This window comes from Lepidochelys olivacea (genome assembly GCF_965140295.1).
Source record: "Lepidochelys olivacea isolate rLepOli2 genome assembly, chromosome: 9".
Taxonomy (NCBI): domain Eukaryota; kingdom Metazoa; phylum Chordata; order Testudines; family Cheloniidae; genus Lepidochelys; species Lepidochelys olivacea.
The window spans coordinates 53,679,285-53,706,034 of NC_140419.1; the positions used below are offsets into that span (position 1 = coordinate 53,679,285).

At 47.1% G+C, this 26,750-nt stretch overlaps 1 protein-coding gene across 1 annotated transcript in view; it reads left to right on the forward strand.

The window, feature by feature from the left end:
* The first annotated feature begins 8,411 nt into the window (after window positions 1–8,411).
* Window positions 8,412–26,750, forward strand: part of SLCO2A1 (solute carrier organic anion transporter family member 2A1) — a 118,898-nt gene continuing 100,559 nt past the window's right edge. Inside the window, exon 1 of the mRNA XM_084639494.1 lies at window positions 8,412–8,604. The gene's annotated coding sequence lies outside the window, so the exon portion shown is untranslated. The remainder of the gene's footprint in view (window positions 8,605–26,750) is intronic.

A 26,750-nucleotide genomic window follows, 5' to 3' on the forward strand; every position in this document is an offset into this window, starting at 1 on the left:
GCTTTTGAAATCCCAAGTCTTCTATTCATAGTCAGCAGCTTTTTAAATTTAACACAGCAAACTTTAAATTGTGAGCCAAAACTACTTCTCATGTGTCTTTAGAGCACACACAAAAGCCAGCCATTGCATCAATGGAACTGGAAAGATTTACTGCAAAAATCTTGATATAAAAAACTCAAGAAAACATTTTTTTCCAGTAAAATTTATCCTGGATTAAGCCTTAATCCAGGTGATGAGAAGAACATTTGTTGTGAGTATTCTACATCTATAGCATAAAAAACTAAACTGTTTGCACACAAAAAAGAGCATGGTTAAAGAACAATTCCATTTAATATAGAACATGAATGAATGATGCAGTGTGTATGGTACAACAAAAATGCTCCTGTGTATTAATGGTGAAGTGCTAGTCACTTTTCCTCTGTCTCAGCAATCATTCTAGAGACATGGTACGGTGCCTGGGCCATGGTAGCACCCTGGCTTGATAAATATCACAAGAAGTCAAAAAATGAACATTTCTTCAGACATGGGGAGCAACGAGTGCCCCTAAGAGAGTTTATATAACTTGGCACTTCGCTCTGTTCACGCCATGAAGTTAAAATTAGCTCATAAAGTGAAGTCCTGGCCTCAATGAAGTCAATAGGAAAACACCCATTGACTTCAATGGAAGCAGAATTTCAACTATAGGGCTCTTGGTCCTCCGGTTCCTAGAGAGGACCAGGCAGGAATTCCTGCGATAAAATACACCTGTACCAAAAAAACCTGATTTATGAGAGATGTCTTTTCTTCCTAGACCCAGCTTTTATATAGAGCCTTCACTGTCGTAAGGGTACAGGCAACTACAAACTGGGGGGGAGGGAGTATATATTCCTCCCTAATATATATATATATATATATGCCCTAGATTGTTCTGAATGTCTTCCTCACCCTTTTCCCCAAATACACAGTTGGGGTACAACTAGTGATTGTCCTGCCCATGCGTGGTTTGAGTGCTCTGGTGAAATTAGCCCCTGTGTAGAGTGCCTGCCATGCACCACTGAAGTCCCATTTAAGCCTTCAGCAGAGGGGACCATTTGAGATAAGGGGGACCGGTGTGATAAGTAGGAGCAGAGCCAGGATCTGAAGGAAGCGAGAATAGCTGCAGACCAGAGCAGTGTCTAATGCTTCCCTGAAGTCAAGAAGGCCACAAAAAGAAAAGAAGCTGTCATCAGTTTTCATTCATTTCATTTCATACTTTTAAATACATCGGAGGGACTCAGTTACCGGGTTGGTCACCGACATCGTTTGTGGACAGCTGGAATATGTTGTGTCCTTCATATCTACCTCAGCTACACATCTAGATTGAACAAACATGCTTCTTTTCGCCCATCAATATGTGAAGGAGCTGAGGCTAATAATGATCAGTTCCACAATCATCACTGCAGGCCGGCTCCTCCATCTGTCTTCATCTTCTCTAGCACACCAGGAAATTGGAGGTAATAAGAGAGACTTTCTCCAAGAACAAGAAGAAGTCCTTGTGGCACCTTAGAGACTAACACATTTATTTGGGCATAAGCTTTTGTGGGCTAAAACCCACTTCATCAGATGCATGGAGTGAAAAATACAGTAAGCAGTATATATTTGAAAAGATGGGAGTTGCCTTACCAAGTGGGGTGTCAGTGCTAACGAGGCCAATTCAGTTAAGGTGGAAGTGGCCTATTCTCAACAGTTGATTACTTTTGTAGTGCTAATGAGGCCAATACAATCAAGGTGGACGTCGTCTATTTCCAACAGTTGACAAGAAAGTGTGAGTATCAGGAGAGGGAAAATTACTTTTTGTAGTGACCCATCCACTCCCAGTCTTTATTCAGGCCTAATTTGTCCAGTTTGCAAATTAATTCCAGTTCTGCAGTTTCTCGCTGAAGTTTGTTTTTGAAGTTTTTTTGTTGAAGAATTGCCACTTTTAAGTCTGTTACTGAGTGTCCAGGGAGACTGAAGTGTTCTCCGACTGGTTTTTGAATGTTACAATTCTTGATGTCTGATTTTCATCTATTTATTCTTTTGCGTAGAGACTGTTTGGTTTGGCCAATGTACCTGGCAGAGGGCCAGCAATGCCACTTCCACCTTAATTGAATTGGCCTCATTAGCACTGCCCCCCAACTTGGTAAGGCAACGCCCATCTTTTCATATATATAGACTGCTTACTGTATTTTTCACTCCGTGCATCTGATGAAGTGGGTTTTAGCCCTCAAAAGCTTATGCCCAAATAAATTTGTTAGTCTCTAAGGTGCCACAAGGACTCCTCGTTGTTTTTGCTCATACAGACTAACACGGCTACCACTCTGAAATCTTTCTCCAATGTTTCAGTGTTCAGATGTCCCCATGACACTGCTGGCAGAACACTAGGGGTCCCCCCTTCTGCACAAATTCCATTGAAAGGATCTGAAGCTGCTCAGGCCGCATTTTTTCCTGGAAAGTGAGATCATCTGAGTTGTTAAGAGCCACTAAAGCTGGACAAAAAATTTCCATCACAGTGTTGTTGGGTTTTCTAATGAAAAATGGCTTTTTGATTAAACAGACATTTTGGGGGGCAAAAAAATAATCAGTTCTTGGGAAAACTCTGTGTTTTTATAGAAGAACTGGAACTCCAAAAGCTTTTGCTCTATTGAAAAAAAAATTGGGTTTGTTTAGACAACAAGTATAAAAAATTTGCCTTGGTTGAAATATTTGGCAGCAAAAGCAGTCATTTGCCCACCAGCTCTAATACCAGCCCCCAAAGAGGGGCTGGCCGTGTGACCCCTTTTGTACCAGGCCCTATGGAGACTGGAGAGCAACAGAGATATTCTGACCGGTGGCTTTCTGGGAACAGCTTACCTGTTTATCAACCAGCATGGGGCCCTGCTGTGCTAGGTAAATGACCGTCCCTGTTCCCAAAGAGCTTGTGATCTAAGAGACAGGTCAGAACAGGCAGATGAAACAAGCAAGTGGGCGGCATGTGGATGGGGAGGGGGGTAATAAAAATAATTTGATGATTGAGCACAGGCTGGCCCTGTGTGCACTTCCCAGCCAGTCAATAGCAGTGGTCACAACTCAGCCCCAGCCGCACTGTTATGTCCTGGCAGTTTTCTATAGGGATCATGGTAGGGGTGAGCATTAGCGGGAGGAGAAGGAATGGTGGCTGTCCAGCTTCTGAAGGGGTGTTTTTGCCCCGTGTAATGGAAGGTGAGGGAGAAAGTGCACAACAGCTCCTGGAGAGCAGACGAGCAGGTGGTGTTCTCCATGTGGACTCTGCCTCCCAGAATAGAGGAGCCAGTCATCAGCGGGGTTTACCCCTGGACAGGGAAAAGAATGCTTAATGAACAGCCTTGCTCTCTGGGGAGGATGGTCCCGCATAGCTATCTCTGGCCTGGGAGTCAGGAGAGCTGGGTTCTTTCCCCAGCATGGTCATTGATCTGCTGTCACCTCACTGAGCCTCCGGGTCCCTTCCCACCCTAGCTCTTTAGTTTGTAAGATGGTTGGGACAGGGACCATCCCTTGCTCTGTGGCTGTAGAGCCCTGTGCATAGTGGAGCCAGATCTTGGTGAGAACCTCTAGGCACTGATGTAAAATAAATAATTAATCACCCTTGGAAAAGACACATTTGGTCCTCCACCCTCAGAGGTTACTCACTTTAATAACATTCTTCACTGTGATGCCTAAAAAGCATTGTGCATTGCTCTGCGTAGCTGAAATTGTTTGAAAACAAAACAGGAAAAATGCTCCCGTCACATCATGCTGTTTCCATCCCGTATAGAAAACCAGTGGGCTGCCCAGGGGACACAATGACTTTTTAACCTTGGCAGCGGTGGGTGAAACAAGTTATTTCAAAATAACAGACCCGAGAAATGCTGACATTGTTCCATACTCTCACTTTGCAGCGCCGGTGTGCTGCCTCTGCATGCCCCTAGAACAGCACAAGCCACAACTCACAGCTGCAAATGACCTGGGGGCATGGGGCTTGGAACAGAGAAAGAAGCAAGGCAAGGAGTTGCATGCTGGTCAGGGAACCAGAGGGTCCATTTAGTTCTTGCATGAATGAATGTCAGGAATCAGGGCCTGCAGCAGAGCCAGTCTCTGGGCTACTTAACAAGCAAAGCAGCCTATAGTGAGCTGCCTGTTCAGCTCCACCGCCTGAGCCATGGGAAGAGTCAGCAGACTGACTCAAAGCATTTCCCCACAGCTGCGAAAGCTCCTGTTCCCAGCCCTGCACCTGTCTCAGACCCAGCCTTGCCTCGCCAGGTAAGCGGGGTCTGACCCTCAGCTCTGATTCCTGACTGATGCTGGCCTCTGGCCTTTGACTCCAGCTCTGACCCTGGGCTCCTATTCCTGGCTACCGACTCCTGGTCTAACCACTAGGCCTGGTTCACGCTTTCACCGCTAGGCACAGCCACCCATGTCCCAGTCTCTGATACATTAACCCTAAGGTGTTGTTGCTATGGAGTTTCAAGGCTTCCATCTATTTAGCTAATAGTTAAGAGGCAACTTGAGAGTAGTCTATAGGTGCCAACACAGGGAGGAAAGCTCTCATGCTCGAAGGCTTTTTACTTTAGCAGGCAGAATGGTTCCAAGAGCCAGTGAAATCAGTTGAAATCAGCAAAGTTCAACCTGGAAATGAAATGCCAGTTTTTGGCAGGGAGGGTAATTGAGCAATTTACAGGGGATGGCATCCTTCTCTCTGGATTTGGACAACTTTCTGAAAACATGCTCTGGCTCAACCCGTCTTTGAGTCTGTCTTGCTGGGTGAAGCCCTCTGGCCTGTGTGATGCAGAGGGTTGGATCAGATCCTTCAGAGGAAGGTGTAAGACACCTCCAGCAGCAGATGTGGGGCAATCTGTCCCCTGCATAAGTCTCACCCTGAACTCTAACAGTGCGGAAGTGGCTTAGGAGTCCTAACTGGTGTCCAGGTCTCTGGATCTAGGCTGGATAACTTTCTAAAACATGGGCACTCTGCAGAGGTTGCTGCACGCTGGCTGCTATTGCCACTTCTGACCGTTTAGCAGAGAGCACCTGCTCTGCCACACACACCTTCCCAAGCTGACTGTAAGAACAGTCTTCTCTAGAGCACAGCGGTGCTTGCACGTTCACTTTCCCAGTTTGCACCATTCATGGTTCAGTAACCTTGTATTTCCTCCTCTCCCTGTTGCTCTGAGATCCAGGTTAGTTGCCTTCCACTCTGCCTTTCTCCTTTTTTTCATTTGCAGTAATTTTCCATTCAGCTCTAGCACATGCTGCTGGAGGTAATCGTAATGTGCCATGCATCACTTGAGCAGACCCAGAGCTTGCAGCCTGGCTTTTAGCCAGGCATATTATTTGTTTTCAGTCACTTCTTTCCTGTTCCTGCAGTTGACTTCAGCATAAGGCAGCGGTGCTGAAGCCTTACCAAAGAGTGCTTTTCTCCCAACTTTCAGAGTAGCAGCCGTGTTAGTCTGTATTCGCAAAAAGAAAAGGAGGACTTGTGGCACCTCAGAGACTAACCAATTTATTAGTCTCTAAAGTGCCAAAAGTACTCCTTTTCTTTTTCTCTCAACTGTTTATTTTAAGTCAGTGTTAAGAAATGCCAAACAGGCCTACCCTCAGAATATACCCCTCCTCCATCTGAGCCAGGTTCGAAGAGTGGGGAGTCTTTGCTCTGCTTGTGATGGAAGCTAGAGGAGACTCTACACCAGGTTTCACTTTGTTGGTCCTTGTAGGATTGTACTCCTGCCAGTTCCCCAGGGACTTGTCTGATGGGCTGGCAAGACCCACCTTTCAAATGTAAAAAAACAAGCAGAAAAATTCTTAACCTCTCTCTCGCAACCTCTCAGACCTCCAAAAAAGGCTGCAAACCCCAGGTTAGTCTCCTTTGTCCGGTCCATGGAAGCTCCTGGTTGCAGTCCATGTACTTTGTCGTAACCAGGCCGGAGTTCCAGAGCTGCCTCCTCTAGGACAGTGAATTCCTTCGCTACGGAGCACAGAAAAACACACAGCACAGCCCTCTGGACCTTGGTCAACCCTGGAAGGAGACTGGGAAATTGCAGAGGGTAACACAGGATGGCACGGAGAATTGATGAGATGTTCAGGATAATTGATTCTAAAGACAGGGAAAAGGATTGGAAATTTTCTGGGTCTAGTTCCAACGGCCTGGGATCACTACAAAACACTGCTCTTGTGAATGACAGAGAGAGAGCCGATAACACTAGAAATGTGTGTTTTCTGCTCAGTGTCACCATCATATGAGCCTGAAATACGCCAGTTGCTAAACCCTTCGTGGGCGCTCGGTGCTTGGTTGTGTTCCCTGGTGAGTTCAATGGTGGCAGGGCTCTTTTTTTGTGTTTGCGTGGGTATTGTCCTACGTCTCTGCAGTGTTGACTTAACCCTGCCTGTTTGATAACAGGATGTCCCTGTGAATGAGATGTTGCATCTCAGTGGACCTTATCCTGTATAAATATTAATTGAATAAATCAAATCAAACCAAACCTTGGCTTGGAGTTGCACCATCTAAAGGCACCCAGAGACTCAGCAGGGTGGGACTCTACCAGCCCCTGAGAAATAGCAACTCCTGCTTTCCTGCAGGCAGAAGGGGATGTCTCAAAATCCCAAACCAGGGGCCTGATGCTCAGCTGCTCTCTTCCTGCGCCTGGGGCAGGTTGGGGAGAAGATGACTGTAAACTGCCTTTGTAGTCCCTGCAGTCGGGGGCAGTGCAGGGTCCTGCCCAGCCCACTGGGCCCTGGAAATCAGACTGTAGCCACAGGGCAGTGTGCTCCTCCCAGAGAGGTGGAAGTTAGCTTCTGCATAAGGAGGTGTGACGGTTTATGACCCTAGGGTCAGGGCAGCACAGCCTAGCGGCCAGAGTCTATAGAGCTGCCCTCAGGTGCAGGGCAGCATGGCCTTGCAGCCAGAGTTTATAGGGGTGGGGCAGCCCCGGTAGGGAGGCCCAGGCCCTCCCTGCTCCACCAGGCCGTGACCCAGGGCCCTAACAGAGGCATAGCAACTTGCCACTGACTCAGCGGGCAGGTCCTACCGAAACACGCTGAGGTTTCCTGGGTGGGAGGTACCACTCTGTCACCCTCCCTGGGTCACTTCCTACTAGAGTCTGCACTGGGATCTTCCATGAGACTTCAGATCCTCCGTGGTCAGCTGGGTTGGTCGCCTCCTGTGGCTCCTCCAATCGCTGGAGTTCAAGTGGGCCCAGGGAGGCTCTGATTCCTGGCGCCATCAGCGGCTGTGGCTGGCCCTCCACAGGAGCTTCCCAGACAGGCCCTTCCCCTGCAGCCTCCAGCCCAGAATAAGCTGGGCTACTTCCCTTTGTACTGCTAGAGCATCTGGAGCGTACCCAGTCCTGCCAGGGAGGCGGGACTTCTGCTGTCAATAAAATGGGCTTAACCCTGTCTGGGCTAGTGAGGGCTAAGCAGACCCCGTCACAGGGGGCTATCTAGTGGGAGTCAGGCAGGGATGCCTTAGTTTTTAGTCCGTTTGCAGCAGAGTTGTTTATTCAGCCTTGCTTCCAGTTCTCTGTTTTCACTTTCTTCATTCAAACAAAGCCATTCAAGGCTGGCTGCTTTTCTTCTGGGCCTTAACTGGCCACCTTATTGGCTCAGTGAATTGAAAGCGTACCAGTCAGAGTGGCCATAGAGGCCTCTGTGGCTGATCCCCCAGGGGCAGATGCCAGCTGCTACTCCCAGCCAGCGGATTTGATCTGTCAGCTCAGCCGGCACAGGGCTGCGCTTTGGAGCTAGAACCCAGGGGCTCAATTCCTGTTGAGCACCCGACCAACCAAATCACTACCTGCTCCTATCAGTAGGTGATGCTGGGTTTCTCTGGGCCTAGTCCCCAGGGAGGGAAGCCTGCACATGTGGTGGAAGGATTGTGTCCCCAGCTGGAAACAACATGTGTTCTTTGGTCTGGTACTCCCATGTATCCTCCTGGCCAGGCCCCACAAGACCTTTGTCTTCTGCTTCCTTGCTGAGGCCTGCGGTTCAGTAAACCCTGCCCAATCTGGAGGAGGAGATATTTCCCACATGGAGGAATGTTAGCCTGAAAAGCAAATTCTGGAGCACTTTTGTGATTTTATTTTGTGCTCAACTCTATTGCTTTGTGTGCTGCCACAACTGTCCAGGGACTGCAAATGCCAAGTTCCCCTGCAGAATTCGGGGCTGCCAGGGCCAATAGCAGAGAGGTCAGCTTCAGCCAGCAGGATCCATTTCCAAGGGTGTGGGTCCTCTGGTAGGCAGGGAGGTTGATGTGACTCATGCATTAGGTGGTTCCTTATCATTTTGCACAGAGGGAAAGCCCATGGGGGAGTGGAAGAGAGATAGCAGGCAGCATGGATTAGCGTGTGGGGGAGCGCAACTTGTGCTCTTTGGCTGAGAGCACAGAGAGCTTGCCCTTCTCTCCATTGTGGTGGGGAGCACTCAGAAGCACGCCTGAAATGGGAGCAGCAGGAGCCACTGCTGAGGAACTGGTGGAGTGCACCCACGGAAGAGTTCCAGCTGAGGCACTGGTGGAGCAGCACCCACCCCTGATGGGAGAAGAGGAGGGCTTCCAGGCAGGATTGACCAAACCCCCTCCTCCAATCTCTCCTGGGGGCGAGGAGAAGGAAGGAGTCAAAGGTAAGTAACATATAGCAGGGTTTGATGCAACATCAACCTCTCTGGAAAAGTCTCGAAATCTGCTAAGTGGAAGAAATTGCCTCAAGTTTCCTCTGTAAGATAGTTCTGAGGCCCTGGCCGCCATGCAGATCTCTGGCCCCTTCGCCCCCCTCCCCCCATTGCGGCCGTTCACACACCCCTGTGCAGGGCCCAGGCTCATACCTGGCCTGCAGCTCGTTGTGGTGATTGAGAATTATCTGTATGGCAGCAGCAACTGAGCTCAGCCTGCACAATGAGTGAGAGCCCCTGAGCCACCGACCTTAGAGGGGCTGCCGGTTCTCTGCCGGGCAACCCCTATACAAATCCTGTGCACAGCTTCAGTGGCAGGGGGTTTCCATAGCCAGTGGAGGGGGCACTCAGATTTCCAAGCTCTTCCCAGAGTATGTTTCCCTGCAAGACCCCCCCAATGTTACATGCTCTTGTGTTTGCCATTTCCGTATTGTCTGTTGTTCCTAAGAATGACCTCCTGCGGGGACAACTCCGTGTTTCTCATTCCAGTGCCAGTTTTGGTCACATAACCATCTGCCCAAGAATCTGTGTTTCTGGGGCCCACAACAAGCTGTATAGCCTAAGTTTCCTTCCCCATGACACTGTTTGCGTGGCAGCAATTTCACAGGCCACAGCCTTGCTGCGGTTGTTAATAGGTCTCTGTAACAATTTATATTGAGTTTCCAGGAAGTGGCAGCCAATGGTGCTCCTTCTGGGGCACATGATCTCCTCATTCCCTGACTTTCCCCAACTTATCATTACAGCTTATTTTGTTGTATTCGAGCTGTGCCAGCTTTTATTTATTGTACCTGCACTCCCTTTCCATTTCGAGCTAAGATTGCCCAAAGTCACTTGTTCCAAGAGTTGTTTGTCTGTGGTAAGACTACATCATTTCCTCTTCTAGCTCCAAATGTAATAGAAAGGGAAATTATGAAGTCCCTTCCTCTTTATATCTCTCCATTTTAGGGTTCTGGACTGCACCCATTACCATAGATCAGCTCCCTAGTTAATGGAAAGGCCTAATAAGGGCCCTAATGAACTTGATGGAGTCTTTGGTTCTTTTCCCTTCCCTGGAGGGTAAGTTGTTGGAGAAGGGTAAAGAAGGTCATACAGTGAGATCTAGAAGGGGCTCAGACTGGATAAGTCAGATTTCTTCGGGAAGGTTGCCCCACAGCTGGACACTGTCCATCGAGAATGCCTTTTCTACAGCCTCCCAGGGCATCTTCCTGGCCTCTGTGATCCTCATTCTTTCCGAGGAATGCAGCTGTCTTGGGGAGATGGGACCTGATCCATTCATGGTTCTGAAAATTGGGAACAAGATCTTAACCTGGCATTGGAAGCTGACTGGGAGCCAGTAAAGGGACTTGAGCATGGTCTTGATGTGCCTATCAAGTGGTATCAAGTGGAGTGCCCCAAGGGTCGGTCCTGGGGCCGGTTTTGTTCAATATCTTCATAAATGATCTGGAGGATGGTGTGGATTGCACTCTCAGCAAATTTGCGGATGATACTAAACTGGGAGGAGTGGTAGATATGCTGGAGGGGAGGGATAGGATACAGAAGGACCTAGACAAATTGGAGGATTGGGCCAAAAGAAATCTGATGAGGTTCAATAAGGATAAGTGCAGGGTCCTACACTTAGGATGGAAGAATCCAATGCACCGCTACAGACTAGGGACCGAATGGCTAGGCAGCAGTTCTGCGGAAAAGGACCTAGGGGTGACAGTGGACGAGAAGCTGGATATAAGTCAACAGTGTGCCCTTGTTGCCAAGAAGGCCAATGGCATTTTGGGATGTATAAGTAGGGGCATAGCGAGCAGATCGAGGGACGTGATCGTTCCCCTCTATTCGACATTGGTGAGGCCTCATCTGGAGTACTGTGTCCAGTTTTGGGCCCCACACTACAAGAAGGATGTGGATAAATTGGAGAGAGTCCAGCGAAGGGCAACAAAAATGATTAGGGGTCTAGAACACATGACTTATGAGGAGAGGCTGAGGGAGCTGGGATTGTTTAGCCTGCAGAAGAGAAGAATGAGGGGGGATTTGATAGCTGCTTTCAACTACCTGAAAGGGGGTTCCAAAGAGGATGGCTCTAGACTGTTCTCAATGGTAGCAGATGACAGAACGAGGAGTAATGGTCTCAAGTTGCAGTGGGGGAGGTTTAGATTGGATATTAGGAAAAACTTTTTCACTAAGAGGGTGGTGAAACACTGGAATGCGTTACCTAGGGAGGTGTTGGAATCTCCTTCCTTAGAGGTTTTTAAGGTCAGGCTTGACAAAGCCCTGGCTGGGATGATTTAACTGGGAATTGGTCCTGCTTCGAGCAGGGGGTTGGACTAGATGACCTTCAGGGGTCCCTTCCAACTCTGATATTCTATGATTCTATGATTCTATGGCAGCCCCAATTGCAAAGGAGGTGGGCATCCATGTTCTGCACTAGCTATAGCCTGTGCTTTGTTTTCACATTCCTCATCAGGTGCAGTGAATTACAGTAATTCAGCCTGGAGGGAACAAATGCATGAGCCACCATGTCCAGGTCCTTGCCCAGGAGGAAGGGGGAGAGTTTCCTACTGAGCTGGAATTGGCAGAAAGTGCATTTTGTCACTGTTGCTACCTAATCATGTAGGCTCAGTGAAGAGATAGTCAGGACTCCTAAGTCTTCACAGTAGTTTGACAAACGAAATGACAACTGATGCTTTCAATGGAAAGGGATGGGAACAGTCTCCTGGCTAGTTCTTCAGAGCATTTCCCCTCTCCTGCTCAGCATCACTTGGATCTTGCCTGAGCTGAGTTTAAGTTGGCTACTGTCCCACCGAGAGCTGACCTTTAGTACGTTTGTGGGGACATTGTAGCAACAGCATTGGTTGCATCTGTGAAAAATGATATACAACCGCATACCATCATCATGTTGTTGGGAGCAGAAGGGTTGAAAAGAAGGGGGGAGAAAATGCATCCCTGGGAAACCACACGACTGAGGGCCTTCATAGAAGAGGAGCCATTATGTACTATCATTCTCGGGCTCTGCTGGAAAGGATCTATTAGCACAGAACTACAGCAGGGCTCCATCTACTCCAGCCACACCCTGTGAGCAAGTTAGCAGTACCTTTTGACCTATCCTGTCTAGCAGAGGCCAGGTAGTATGAGCATAGAGATATTGCCTGCATCCATAGTTTTGAGGCAGTCATCATTCAGGAAGCCCCTTAGAGACAGCATAACATCTCCTATCCCTGCCTAGCTTCATGGCAAATATAACCTATGGCTATCCTGTGTTTTCCCTGATGGCTATGGAGAGCTGCCTCCAGAAGGAGGAATGTCAGTGGTGCCTTTGAGTCTATTCTATCTAAATTTAATGGCCATTGTTTGCTTGACAGCTTCATTGTGTATGTATCAAGTTATTTATAAGCATTCCTAACAGCCAGTTGCGGAAGCTCTTATCAAAGCCTCTGTGTGGTGGAGGAATAGGCTACAGGCACTTTCCTGACTCAGATGCTGGACAGAAGAACCCCACCCCAGCCCTGATGGACTGGCCAAGAGGCATGTATTTATCTTCCTTAGTAACGGTTCTCTGAAGGAACCGAGAGGAGAGGCAAGCAGAGGAATAAGATGACCTGTGTCCGTTTCCATCTGGTTGTGGAGACGCCACTTAGTGGTTCCAGTCAAGAAACACTTTCAAAACAATGTAATCGGAAAGATAAAACAGACGAACAGACACTTTTCAAGATGCTATTCCCAGAAGCGGCTTGGTTTTTCTCACTGCTGCAACTCAAATTGAGAGCCGTCCTTGGAAAGGAAAGAAAAGGGGGGCCAGGGGTCAAACAACAGGAACAGACATTGAGGAAATGATACCTAGCTTTAATTAAGTGCATGTGCAAGGATAACATGCCGCTGAGTTTGAGTCATGGGTTTTTCCTTCTCAGTGATGATTGAAGCACAAGTGTTTGTGTGGGCGGAGGGTGTTGTATCTTTGATGCCATTTGGGGCCTAGTCTACCCCGACCAGGAGGAGAGTTTGAGATTTCCTCAAAACAAAGGCAGTGCACATGGTCGGGCTGTGAACACTGGGCCCAAGTCCCCTGGTAACGTTGTTCCTAGGCTTGTTGGGGGAGATTTCCATCGGCAAAAAGGGCAGGTTGGTGCCCATGTCCCTCTGGAGCGTTGGGCTCCTGGATGCTCTTTGTGTCTGTGGAAATCTCCTCCTTCATTGTCCTTACCAAGCTTCAGTGATGCTGGCTAATGCCAGCTCTGCCAAATGTAAACAGTCCTGCTGAACTCCCTTTCCCTCAGGCAGGCTCTGTGAGGGGAGGAGAAGGAAAGGGATTGGTCAATGCACACGGAATGAATCTCTCTGTCTCCCCAAAGGACCATACAACATTCAACCTTCCTTGGATTCTTGAGGTGTCAGTTGTGCCTTTAAGTTCCAGCCCATATGCTGGGGCAGAGTACAGAGCCGCCCCACCCCACAGGCGATTCAGGAGGGTTTCTCCCCCATACACAGACAATGCCTCCTGGAGCTTCCTAGATCCACAGAAAAGGAGCAAACAATTGGCTGTGCTGCTTTAAAGGGATAATTCACCAGGCCCTGCCTACATGCTGTGTGAGCTTGCTGTTAGTTGGCTGCAGCAATAGCTGCTATGTGATGGTGCCCTGCAGACTGTCCAGAGCCCATGAACCATATTGTCTTCTCTTTCGGCATAACCTGAGCTCTCATGACTCCCCCGTCTTTAACTCCTCCAGCTTTGGTCTCTGGGTTGTGATGACAAGGAGTGCTGGAAGTGGGTTTCTCTGGAGCCTCTCACCATTGCTCCTGACTCCATGCAAGTACTCTTATTTTGTGTTTAAATAAAATCTTTGATTAGGTCCAGGAGCTACACTCCAATCACAGTTGCCAGCCGTCAATTAGGAACACAGCATCCCCAGGCCAGATGGACAGTCATAGATTCTAAGGAAGCTTTCTGATCATCAAGTCTCACCTCCTAGATAACACAGGCCAGCAAATGTCACCAAATCATTCCTGCGCCTAGCCCATCCCATCTGGATGAACTAGAGCCTGTCTTCTAGCAGGACATCGGATCTCGATTTAAAGACTTCACATGAGGGAGAACCCATCACGTCCCTTAGTGATTTGTTCCAGTGGTTAATTACCCTACCCGTAAAATATATGAGCATTATTTCTAGTCTGAATTTGTCTAGCTTCAGCTTCGTACTATTGGCTCTTATTGGACCCTGCATATAATGGAAAGACAGATCCAGATGAGGAGCTAATTCATCCTTACATGCAACTGCATTAAAACAAATATTAACATGAACTGTGAGCACATGCGGGGAGCTTCAGTGCAGATAACAATACTGATGCTTCACAAGGCGATCTGTATTTCTTGGCACTGAGTTTTCTTATTTGTGCTTTTAGGTCAGTGATTGTCACTCATCACAGCAGCTGTAAATAAGTCAACCTGATTTCTTCACACAAAGCCCAAGTTCATTTGACCTTGCTGATACCCTGGGAGTGCGGAACTATGCTTGCTGGAACTGGTCCAAAGAAGTGGTCTATGATTCATTCCTTCCTTCAGCTTCACCGCAGCAGAGGTGGTGGTTCCCAGATGTCATGGACTGAAGCAGTTCATCAAACTGAATGCAGAGGGGGAAGTATGTGACCATCAAGACTTCTGGGATAGGCACCATGTTGCTTGCCGGCTTTCGCAAATTTGAATAGATTTAAGAATAAGGACAGGCTTTCAGAGAAGTCTTGTGGACAGCATGTGGATACCAAACATTTCAGTGCTGGGACAATTTCCATGTAAACCCCCCCCCCTATCATCTTTTAAGTCTCTAGTTGCTTGCAAGTGTCTTAGGAACCACAGTGCTGGCATTTCATGAGGACTGAGCCTGGTGTAGAATCTCAGCTGTACTGGAATCTCTAACCAACAGGCCCGTGTGCCTACCTGCCTCCCGCTATTTCTCCAGCCTGCCCCTACTGCTATAGGAATGGAAAGGAGGAGGGTAGGAGAAATATGAGGGAATATTTATTTGGTGTCATTTTTCTTGTCCCTCTGGGGCAGGGAGCAGCCAAGCTGAACATCTCCGGCTTTCGTTTTGTCCGCAGCAATACTCATGTGATGTCCCAGAGTGACAGAGTTACAGCAGGAGCGATCACTTCATTGTTAGGTGCTGCCCCCCTGGAGGAGACATTTAACTGAGATCCCTAGTACCCAGCTCCGGTGGACCTCATTGACATTCTGTCTCTCAATGAGACGGTTTCTATGCAACGGTTTCTCTTGTTTCACGCTGTGAGGGTCAGGACTGACTGGACTGTTTGTTGTTTGTTTGTAGTGTGTCTAGCACTATGCTGCCCCAGCCTGGTTCAGGCCTCTCTGTGCTAGTACAGATGATAATGAGACTTCATTGCTACATTTGGGTATGGTACAGTTACTGGATACAACTGTACTGCCGTTAACTGCCTCAAGTGCTGATGGTGATCTGTTGAGGTATTTCTAACGATTACCTGGCTATTGTTGGGGATGGCTTTACAATGTGAAGGGTATGAAGATGGTAGAAGTTGGGATTTAGGGGTACTCCTGCTGGAGGAAGGGATCAGGCTAGCCGGTGAGCTGACTCTACATATGATTGTAGTAAAGGCTGGCCTTGGCTGGAGTTTCCCTCAGAAACATCAGCCCTGATTCTGTCCAGAGCTATGTGTCATGCCAATCTGGATGGAATGTCTCAAGTGTGTTTGTGATGAGAAAATAGCTCACTCCTGCCACATCCTCCCAGTCACTAGGATCCCTGCAAAGCTGGGCCAACATTTCTGAATGGTTATTGTTACTTTTCCTGACAAAGACGGTCATGTAGGATTGCCCATTTTGGTTGGATGTATTTCTGGAGGTTTCATTGCATGACATCTTTAATTAAAGATTAATCTTTAATTCCTGGAGACTCCAGGACAATCCTGGAGGGCTGGCAACCCTACTGTCATTCCCTCATGAAAAAAGTATTGAGGCCATGCACTAATGTGAAACCAATTTTGACCCTTATTCTCTGCCACAGGGGAAAGAGGACATTTGAATTTATTCTGAATCTGATTGTTCCTTGGTTTATTCCCTCAACCCTTGGCAGCCCCTTACCTCTGCCTTGCTGACTGGGTGCAACAGCTCCTTCCAGCTCTAGACACAGCTTTTGTGGGTACTGTGCTTCCACGCATGGCGCCTTCTACCACAACTGCCCTGGAAGCCCCCACAGGGCAGAGGCAGCATGATCCAGTGGATAGGAGAGTGGCTTGCAATTCAGGACACCTAAGTACTAGTCCCAGGAAATTTGCCCCTTGGGGAATGTGGTTTCATCTAAACCAAAAATTTCTGCAGGAAAATGTCAGTCTTGCCTAAATGCTTCAGTTTTTTGTAAAGAAAAACCAAACAAAATATTACACTGCAAAATTAAATTAAATTTTTCTGTTTCACAACGTCAAATAGAAAATACTTAGGTTTGACACGTGGATTCAAAGGAAACATGATTTCAAATGGGCATTTTGACTTATGTTGACATAAAAATGACTCATTTTGAGGTCAAAATATCATTTTTTTTCATTTTGAATTAACATTTTTAAATGGATTATTGTGTTTCTAAATTGCCAAATTGCCACTTTTCAGAACTTTTCATCCCACAAACATTTCAGATATTTCAAATTGTCATCCTGATTTGGGACAAAAATGTCAAATGATCAGAATTTCCTGGGGGATGGAAATTCCATTTTCCAAACAGCTGTGGGTCCGAGTTCTTCCAAGCAGAGACGGTCTCACAAAGGGGACGGTCTCAGGGGACACCATCACAGGGCCTAATAACATCAGCCACACTATCAGAGGCTTGTTCACCGGCACATCTACCAATGTGATATATGCCATCATGTGCCAGCAATGCCCCTCTGCCATGTACATTGGTCAAACTGGACAGTCTCTACGTAAAAGAATAAATGGATACAAATCAGATGTCAAGAATTATAACATTCATAAACCAGTCAGAGAACACTTCAATCTCTCTGGTCATGCGATTACAGACATGAAAGTTGCGATATTACAACAGAAAAACTTCAAAACCAGACTCCAGCGAGAGACTGTTGAATTGGAATTCATTTGCAAATTGGATTCAATTAACTTAGGCTTGAATAGAGACTGGGAGTGGCTAAGTCATTATGCAAGGTAACCTATTTCCCCTTGTTTTTTCCTACCCTCCCCCCCGACTTTCTTGTTACACCCTGGATTTGTGCTGGAAATGGCTCACCTTGATTATCATACACATTGTAAGGAGAGTGATCACTTTAGACAAGCTATTACCAGCAGGAGAGTGGGGTGGGGGGAGAGAAAACCTTTCATGGTTTGTATGTATAAGAACATCTTCTGTATTTTCCACAGTATGCATCCGATGAAGTGAGCTGTAGCTCACGAAAGCTTATGCTCAAATAAATTGGTTAGTCTCTAAGGTGCCACAAGTACTCCTTTACTTTTTGCGAATACAGACTAACACGGCTGTTACTCTGAAACCTCTCACAAAGTGTGTGTCTAGTGCTCAGTGTAATGGGGCTTTAGAGCTTGGTGGGGGCTTTTAGATGCTAATACCATACAAATAATGAAGGGAGATTCCACCGCATGGAGGGGAAAGCAGAGCTGATTAACCTGTGGTGGGGAGGGAGGAAAAACCTGGAGAAACATAGCTGGCTCTCTAGCCTTGTCCTCTCCGGGCGGGCGGCTGGCTCATCCCTCTTCATTCCACTGAGTAAGAACCATGTGCAGGGAGTTCTGTCGGGGAAGGGGAAGGGAAGAATGTATAGGAGACCTGGATCCCTTTTTTCTTGCAAACACAGGCTCTCCATGAATGCGGAGAGGGCACAGGGAGTCCTTTCCTTTCTGTTTATTACCATGCAGCTGTTGAAAAGCCCACTGTGACCCTTTTGCTTTCCATGCAAGCTTTTCCCTATGGCTCTGTGCTTTTAGGGAATGTCTTCACAGCACAAAATGCTGTGTTCTTAACTCAGTTTAGCCTGTAGCAAAGTGTTGGGTTGAACTCAAGCTGCTAACCCAAGTTCAAAGCCAAGTTGCTGTGTCTTCACTGCTATTTTAATCCAAGTTTGCTAATGCAGGTTAGTGAACTGAGTTAAGAACACACCTTGTTTTGCAGTGTAGACATGCCCTTGGAGGGTCATAGGCCACACTAGTCTCTGATGAAGCAAACTCTTTACATCTGAGTCATTATTATTAATTGTTCCCCACCGTACGCAGCACTACACGCTCATTTGTGAGGACAGGCTAGTGACCCTGGAGTCTCTCTCCCAGTTCAGTTCTTTGTTTCTGTGGATTTCTATTAGTGAATTGTAAATACCCTGGTACCCTTTGAGAAAACTGAGAGCAAGGGCATCATGCCTGGCTGGATCCCACCTCAAGAAAGAGGAGAAAACAAAAGAGAAAGGAATAAAAGACGAGAGAGTGAGGCCATGTCTACACTACAAAATCGTTGACCTAACGTACATCGGCATACAGCTATAAGTTATAAAATTGCTTGTGTCTGCATATAACCTACACATCTTCGGGATGTGGTGTTCTGTCCCATCTTGTGGCACTGAGACCACTTAGAGAGAGAGTTAATGAGTCTACTCAACAGCCTTAGCTAAGAGCAAGTTGGCTTTTAGCTCATGCAGTAGAGGCTCATGCACTAAGCTCCAGAGGTCCCATCCTGCCCGCCGATGACTGGGCTCTGTTGGCATTACAAGTGGGGGCTCGTGTGGGATTTCAACTGGGAAGCCCGCTTATAACGCCGACACACCCCGGTTGTCCGCAGGCAGAATCGAACCGGAGACCTCTGGAGCTTAGTGATTGAGCCTCTACCGCATGAGCTAAAAGCCAACTGACTATTAGCTAAAGCTGTGGAACAGACTCATTTTATCTCTCTCTTTAAGTGGTCTCAGTACCATTAGATGGGACAGAACACCACACCCAGAAGGTGCGTGGGTTACATAGGCACACTTGGCTCCTTGTGTGAGCAGTGAGCATCCTCATCAGCAGCACTTGTATCAATTGTACTATCAATGTGGAGCATTGTGGGATGGCTCCTGGAGGCCAGTAACAGTCAATGTAAGCAATGCAGTGTCTACACTGACACTGCATCAACCTAATTACATCGACCGTGACTCTATACTGCTCGTGGAGGTGGTGTTACTAAATATGCATAGAGAGGCACTTAGTTGGCAGGAGGCAAATTTAAGTGACTACACTTCCACAGCTAGGGTGATGCGAAGCAGCTTACATTGGCCTAACCGTGTAGTGTAGACCAGGTCTACGTGAAACAACCCCAAGCACTAAAGCAGCCTCCAGATGAGGCTGAGTTCCAAGGCTGACGGGAAACAGGAGCCAGCCGCTAAGGAAGGAAAATGAGGACAAGAGGAAAGCCCCACCCCAAAGAGGAATGTCTGCAGGAAGACGGGGTTGCAGGACAAAAGAAGAGCAGCTGCAGCAAAGAGGCCCAGATCTCAATGGGGAAAAAGGGGAGGGGCCATCTCCACAGGAGCAGAGGGAGGAAAAAGATGAAACTATCTAAAAGGTGCAGAAGCAGCAAATAAAATAATTGAAAATCAGAGTTTGTGGAGGTTCCGGAGTTGCTTTTCCAGGGAAATGGAAAAGTCTGGATTTTCTGTGACCCTCTGTCATAAATATAAAGGGAAGGGTAAACCCCTTTGAAATCCCTCCTGGCCAGGGGAAAGCTCCTCTCACCTGTAAAGGGTTAAGAAGCTAAAGGTAACCTTGCTGGCACCTGACCAAAATGACCAATGAGGAGACAAGATACTTTCAAAAGCTGGGAGGAGGGAGAGAAACAAAGGGTCTTTGTGTCTGTCTATATGCTGGTCTTTATCGGGGATAGACCAGGAATGGAGTCTTAGAACTTTTAGTAAGTAATCTAGCTAGGTATGTGTTAGATTATGATTTCTTTAAATGGCTGAGAAAAGAATTGTGCTGAATAGAATAACTATTTCTGTCTGTGTATCTTTTTTGTAACTTAAAGTTTTGCCTAGAGGGGTTCTCTATGTTTTTGAATCTAATTACCCTGTAAGATATCTACCATCCTGATTTTACAGGGGGGATTTCTTTATTTCTATTTACTTCTATTTGTATTAAACGTCTTCTTGTAAGAAAACTGAATGCTTTTTCATTGTTCTCAGATCCAAGGGTTTGGGTCTGTGGTCACCTATGCAAATTGGTGAGGCTTTTTATCCAACATTTCCCAGGAAAAGGGGGGTGCAAATATTGGGAGGATTGTTTATTGTTCTTAAGATCCAAGGATTTGGGTCTGTAGTCACCTAGGCAAATTGGTGAGGCTTTTTACCAAACCTTGTCCAGGAAGTGGGGTGCAAGGTTTTGGGAAGTATTTTGGGGGGAAAGACGCGTCCAAACAGCTCTTCCCCAGTAACCAGTATTAGTTTGGTGGTGGTAGCGGCCAGTCAAAGGACAACGGGGGGAATATTTTGTACCTTGGGGAAGTTTTGACCTAAGCTGGTAAAGATAAGCTTAGGAGGTTTTTCATGCAGGTCCCCACATCTGTACCCTAGAGTTCAGAGTGGGGGAGGAACCTTGACACCCTCTCTGAAAGCTTTAACAACAGTGCTGAGGAATGAGCAGGGCCAGGGAGGTCTGCCATTGCAAGGAGTTCTGCAGAAATCAAAACTGCTCACAGTGGCACATGCAGGCTGGGACCAGCTGATTCATCAACAGAGGTGTGAATGCTTTTTGGGGAGAGAGGGTCATGGGAACCCCAAGGTCTTGGGGAGGCAGGCAGGGTCTGGGTTCTGTGAAAGTTTCAGCAGAATTGCCATGTTCCTGGGGAAGGCTTTGATTCCATCAAATCAGCACGACTGGATGGAAGACTGTTCTGTAGGAAAATACCCAGCCACTCTTCTGTGGGAAAATGCTGATTCGATGGAATCAAAATGTTCTGTGGATACCTGGCCATTCTGTCAAAACTTTCTTTCTCCCTGGGCTAGCTGGGACTGGTGGGCTGCCGGGCTCCCAGGTCCACAGGGCTGGCTCATTCCTTGGTTAGCTCCCAGGCTCTGTGGCTAGCCCCTTCCAAAAACATCCAGCCTCTTCATCCATGAGGAAGGCCATTGGTAAGCCAAAAATTCCATTTAGTCTCCCCTGAAATGAAATTTTTCTGCAAATCCTTTCATGTGAAAAATTTCACATTTTTGATTTTTCATCGTGATTCAGGATTTTTTTTTAAGGTGGTTTTTCACAGGAATGGATTTCTATTTTCCAACAAGCTCTGTTAAGGAGTACCAAGTACGTTCCCTCATCCACACTGGGGGAGCCAGTGCAGACCTCACACTGATGACATCAGGTCTAAGTCCAGACCAGAAGACTGCAGAGAAAGAAGTGAAGAAGCTGTCTGATGTTATATTTCCCTGGGAAAAGTGTGCAGCCCCTACTGGAATGTCAAAGGAAAGGGGAGAATGCAGATTTCAGTGCAGTGAGGGTCAGCAAACAGGAATGGAAAGTAGAAAACCTGAGTGATTCCAGGAGAAGCCTTAGAAAGCAGGAAACAAAGAATGGAAAACAAGGTGGAGAGGGTATGGCAAGACTCCCCAGGGTCCATGGAGACTGTCAGTTGCATGCCATCAATGTGTGAAAAGAGGATCTTCAGAGCTGGTAGAGCAAAGCAGAGCCAGAGGGGGAGGAGATAATGTTCTTCTAAGAAAGGGCCACTGTAAGATGTGCAAAGGTCTGCTGCTGTCATGCTGAGACAGATGGAAGAGAACTGGAGGAAGAAGAGATATTAATAGCAGGTGTGGGAACAGAGTCAGAGGACTCACTCCACTGGTTTATTAAGTTTGTCACAGTGGTATGAAATTAGCCTTTCATGCATGCTTCAAACACTGCTGAAAGGAAACCACTTCTGTTGTATGACCTTCATTAAGTACCATTTTCAAAGGCTCATAACGTGGTCCAGTCAAAACCAATTTGCACTAGAATGCCCCAAAGCGCTTCTCAACAATGATGGCTATTTCCCTGCCAAATTTTCAACTTTCTACCCCCAACTGTTTCACTGAGACTGCTGTTCAAAACAAAGGTGGGAAGAATGTTTTGGGGGTTTTTAATAACAGAGAAAGTGTTTTTCTTTCACTCTCTTCTTAATAGTGGCTGAACTAATTTTGCTCAGAAAATGTCACCTTCTGGCAGAGATCAAACCTGGAAGATTTCAGCCCAAATGGGAAGCGTTTTGGAAAGTTATAAGAAACTGAAAACAAAGGGTTGGTCTTAAATGCTTATAGAATTTGAACTACAGTGGTTGCTGCTACTCTAATAAAATGAGTAAATACTATATAAGAATATTTATTTTGCTACAAGAATGAATTCTCTTTTCTACTGTTTACATTGTGTACTGCTCATCCAAAGGGACCTGCTATTACATACTGAATAGTACTTAGAATTTAAAGACCTTCAGTGCACCCACCATGAACCCTCTGTTGAAGCCAGATATTAGAAATGAAGTGTGCTGGATATTTCTTTAATTCTCTGCCTAGTGAAACAAACCTTTTCCAAAAAATTTCCAATACACTCTGATAAAAAACCCAGCATTCTGGCTTACCTGCCCTTATAAAATAATGCTAAGAGAACAAACATGAGCAGTCTTTCTCTTGGAACTGCCTGGTTTTGGATTGGCTTCTGCCTCCACCAGGTGGTGTTTTTTAGTGTTTAGTATTTATTTCATTTATCATTGTGACTATCTTTTGTGGCTTGTACAGCACTCCTTGTTCTTTGGCAAAGGGCAGAAGTGGGGAGCAAGCAGATTAGAAATAAAATCATTGTTAGGCTGAGATTTTCAAAGCAACCTATGGGATTTGGAAGCATTAAGATTAATGGAAATTGGGTATCCAAATCTCCTAGACAGCTTTTTAAAATCTCAGCTTTGGGTTCTACTCCTTTGTGGATGTGGGTTGTTGCAGAGAACATTTCATCTGTCTGAAGTGCATCAAAGATTGGAAAACTTGTCACTACGGCAGGTCTAAACTTTGCCATGACATTTTTTTCAATGGAAAATGGCTTTTTCCTCTGAACTCAAATGTCTACATTTGTCACTGAAAAATCAAAAACTGATTTTTTTTGTCTTTCTGTTTTTAGAAACCAAAACCCTTAAATTTTGGAGGGTTATAGTTTTGCGAGGTTTTTTTTTACCAAAACCTGAAAATTGTCAAAGAAAAAATGTTGATGAAAATGAAAAAAGTGTTCTTTTTTGTCATAATTTTTCACAAGAGGGGGAAGAAAAACATTTCCCAACCAACTCTACTTGTCAGTTTCACTTTCCTGATGCTGGTCCATAACTGGAGCAGTAGCAAGAGCTGAGCCATCAGCCAAAGATCCAAATAAGTGAGTGGGGGAGCATCCACTGAACAGTGGGGGAAAACAAAAAAAGGAGAAAAACCTCAGGTTTTGTCATTTGTCATTAAAAAATAAAATATGTGGGGGGGGGGAAGAATTCTAGCTCTGTAAGTTGCAAAGAAAAGCTTAAATAATGACTCAAGTGTAACTAATGCAGTTGCGTCTGCCTGAGGGCCTGTCTACACAGAGAAGTTTAGTAGCATAATTTAGCTATTGCGTTAGGTTCTCTGCAGATTCAGGGCTTGTCTACATGTGGAAGTTTACTGGCATAACGATACTGGAATAATCACCTCACTGTAGTTTTACTACTATTACTCCCCGTGTTGACACTCATTTTGCAATAAGAAGGCCTATTTTTGCTTTAGCTTATGTCACACCGGAAGTGGTTTAAGCACTAAACCATAAAGAGGCACTTATTCCAGAATAAGAGTGTCCATACATGCAGTTATACTGGTATAATTATTCCTGTACAGTTATGACAGTAAATTTCCCCATATAGGCAAGCACTGAATCTGCAGAGAACCTGACACAATAGCTTTGAGAGGAGGAACCAATGGAGCGATGTCTGCCTGAATTTGCAGAGAGCCTGATACAATAGCTCTAAGAGGGAGGATCTGCCCCATGTATTTCCATGGAGTGTTAACACCAAGACTCACTGCTCTAAGAAAGCCCACCAAGGGGACTTTTGTGTGGGGCAGAAGGGGAAGAGTACAGCAGGCCTAGCCAGTCCACCCAAGCAGATATCTCCTGCCAGCTGAGGTAAGTACTGGGGTCCCTGTGTTGGCAGCCTTATCTCTGGGGGGTGGGGGGGTGTCTAGAGGGTGTCCCATGGCCAAATTTCCTGGGGACCTGGATTGCATCAATCCAGCTCTGCAAAGAGTGAGAGGGTTCTGCTGGCTAGGGAGCGGCAGCCAGCGGGGCTGAGTGAGGGAGGGAGGAAGCGGGGAACCCCTGCACCCAGACCACTCTGGAGGGAGTGCCTGCAGGAGGTGGCATTTATTTATACACTGGGGAGGAGAGAAGGGGTATGGCTCGGCCAGCTCACTTTTCACAGCAAGGGAGGGGGAGCAGGACCTGAGCTGCTGGGAGCTTCCCAGGCTGGGAGGTTCCATGTCCTTACCTCTCCCACTGTGTAAAGTGGAGCAGCCCATCCTGCCCCTGCCCCTGCCCCCTCACATCAGAAAAAGCAACAGCCAGTGGCAGGGCCCTGCTGGGTCGGGTGGCTCTGGGCATGGAGGGGCCAGGCCGGTGGCTGGGCTGGCTGGCTTTGGGGTTGGAGCCAATGGAGCCTGCACAGAGGTGGGGCCAGGAGGGCCTGACACCTGCTGTGCTGAGGACCTTCCCTGTCCCCCCACAAGCAGCCCAAGAAGGGGTCCTCTCTGCACCCCACCAGACCCCAAATACCTGGGTGGGGAGCTGCTTGGGGGCTCTGTCATGAGCCTACCCCCGGGGCCCAGCCAAGGAGCACATGGCACCCCTTGTACCTAGAGTGACCAGACAGCAAGTGTGAAAAATTGGGATGGGGGTGGGGGGTAATAGGCGCCTATATAAGATAAAGTTCCAAATATCGGGACTATCCCTATAAAATCGGGACATCTGGTCACCCTACTTGTGCCTGGCTGCTGGTTCATGGAGGCAGTGGCGGCGGCGGCGGCGGCGGGGGGAAGCTGCTATTGAGCAGGGGGCTGCTGTGGAGAGTGAGCTGTGTAGGGGAGAGGGGTCAGCAGAGGCTACTGCCCCGGGGAGCGAGGGGCGCCTGAGTGGGCATGTCAGGCATCATGCTATGGGCTGGCACTCAAACACCACGGTGATGGCGCAGCATAACAGCCCCTATAAAATAGTCACAATTTGATCCCTCTGGGGGCCTGGCACTGCATAGCCATGCACCACACCTTATTTGGGGCAGATTGTAAAACTTCAGCCTAAGACATCACAAAAATGACTTATGCTGCATTTCAATAGCCTTCCAAGGAAGTCAACCCTCACTCACATCTGTCCCTTCCCACCTCATGTGCATTTCTGAGCTGGGCGTTGCTGTGCAATTTACAGTCTCCCACAGCTGCAGGAACAAAACTGGGTCAATGGTGGGAACCTGGAATTTGGCTTATGATGCCTGCTGGAAAGGCAGGTGCAAGGTCTAAGCCAGAGCTTTTTGATCCATTTTCTTGCAAATCTTACAACCCGTAGTCACAGGGACTCCATTACCTTCCCAGTGTGGAAATAAGATCAACCGTTTTGACTGTGAATAATTTAAAGTGATTGATTAACTCAGCCTCATTCTCAACTTGCAGTGAGTAGAATTCAGTTTTCTAGAGTGTTCTTTGTTAATCAAATGTACTTACTTTTTCCAACCCACTTGTTTCCCTCTATGACTGGTTCACAAACACTTAGCTGCTGGTATTGTTCCCTGATATTTGAAATTTGAGTTGTCATGAGGCACATAAACCACATGTTATTGTTTCTTTTCCTTGACTGTGGGAGAGTAACTCTTATAATCAGCAGAGCCTGAAAGGGTTTGACTCTCTCCTGCAGAAGTAGAAGTAGAGCAAGGTAGCAGACTAACAGGAATAGGGAATTTTAGCAAAATGTTAAATCTTTCTCTTTCTAGACCACACAAGCCTTGTTTAGGGCATCATTCCTGTCATAATGAGATGACTATAAAATGTATTGTCAAGGAACAGAGTTATATTAAATTCTTTCTCATCACATTCACACAAAGCAATTGCCTGAAAATCCTGCTTTGAATGGGGTAGTTAGCTTCTTGTCTGAGGGCATGGCTACACTTGCAGATGTAGAGCGCTGTGCGTTAAACCAGCCCTCAGAGACCGCAGCAGGGAAAGCACTGCAGTCTGTCCACACTGTCAGCTGCAAGCGCACTGGCATGGCCACATTTGCGGCACTTGCAGTGGCATTGGGAGCGGTGCATTATGGGCAGCTATCCCACAGAGCACCTCTTCCCATTCTGGTGCTGTGGCTTGTGGGAAGGGGGTGGAGGGTGCAGGACATTCTGGGTCCTGTCCCAAAGCCCCGTGATGCATCGGTTCGCATCCCAGCAATCCCTGTGCTTCTGTCCATATTTGGCGCCATCTTTCAATGGTTTTTGTACTGTGCACTCTGTCTTCCCTTTCGGTCTGCGGGAATGGAGCCCAAACTGCTGAGGAGTACGCTGACGAGTCTCGCCAGCATGCCACGTTTGGCAGTCAAGTTATTCTTTATGATCCAAAGTGACAGTGAGGGCTCCGACGATGATATTGACTCAAGTAACGCATTTGACATGAGTTTGCTTGTGGCATTCATGGACATGCTCACCACTGTGGAACATCACTTTTGGGCTTGGGAAACAAGCAGTGAGTGGTGGAATCACATCATCATGTAAGTCTGGGATGACGAGCAGTGGCTGCAGAACTTTCGGATGAGAAAAGCTACTTTCATGGGACTGTGTGCTGAGCTCGCCCCCACCCTGTGGCGCAGAGACATGAGATTGAGAGTTGCCCTCATGGTGAAGAAGTGGGTGGCTATTGCAATCTGGAAGCTGGCAACTCCAGACAGCTACCAATCGGTCGCTAACCAGTTTGGAGTGGGGAAATCGACCGTTGGAATCATGTTGATGCAAGTTTGCAAGGCCATTAATCGCATCCTGCTCAGAAGAACTGTGACTTCGGGTAACATGCATGGCATTGTGGATGGCTTTGCACAAATGGGTTTCCCTAACTGC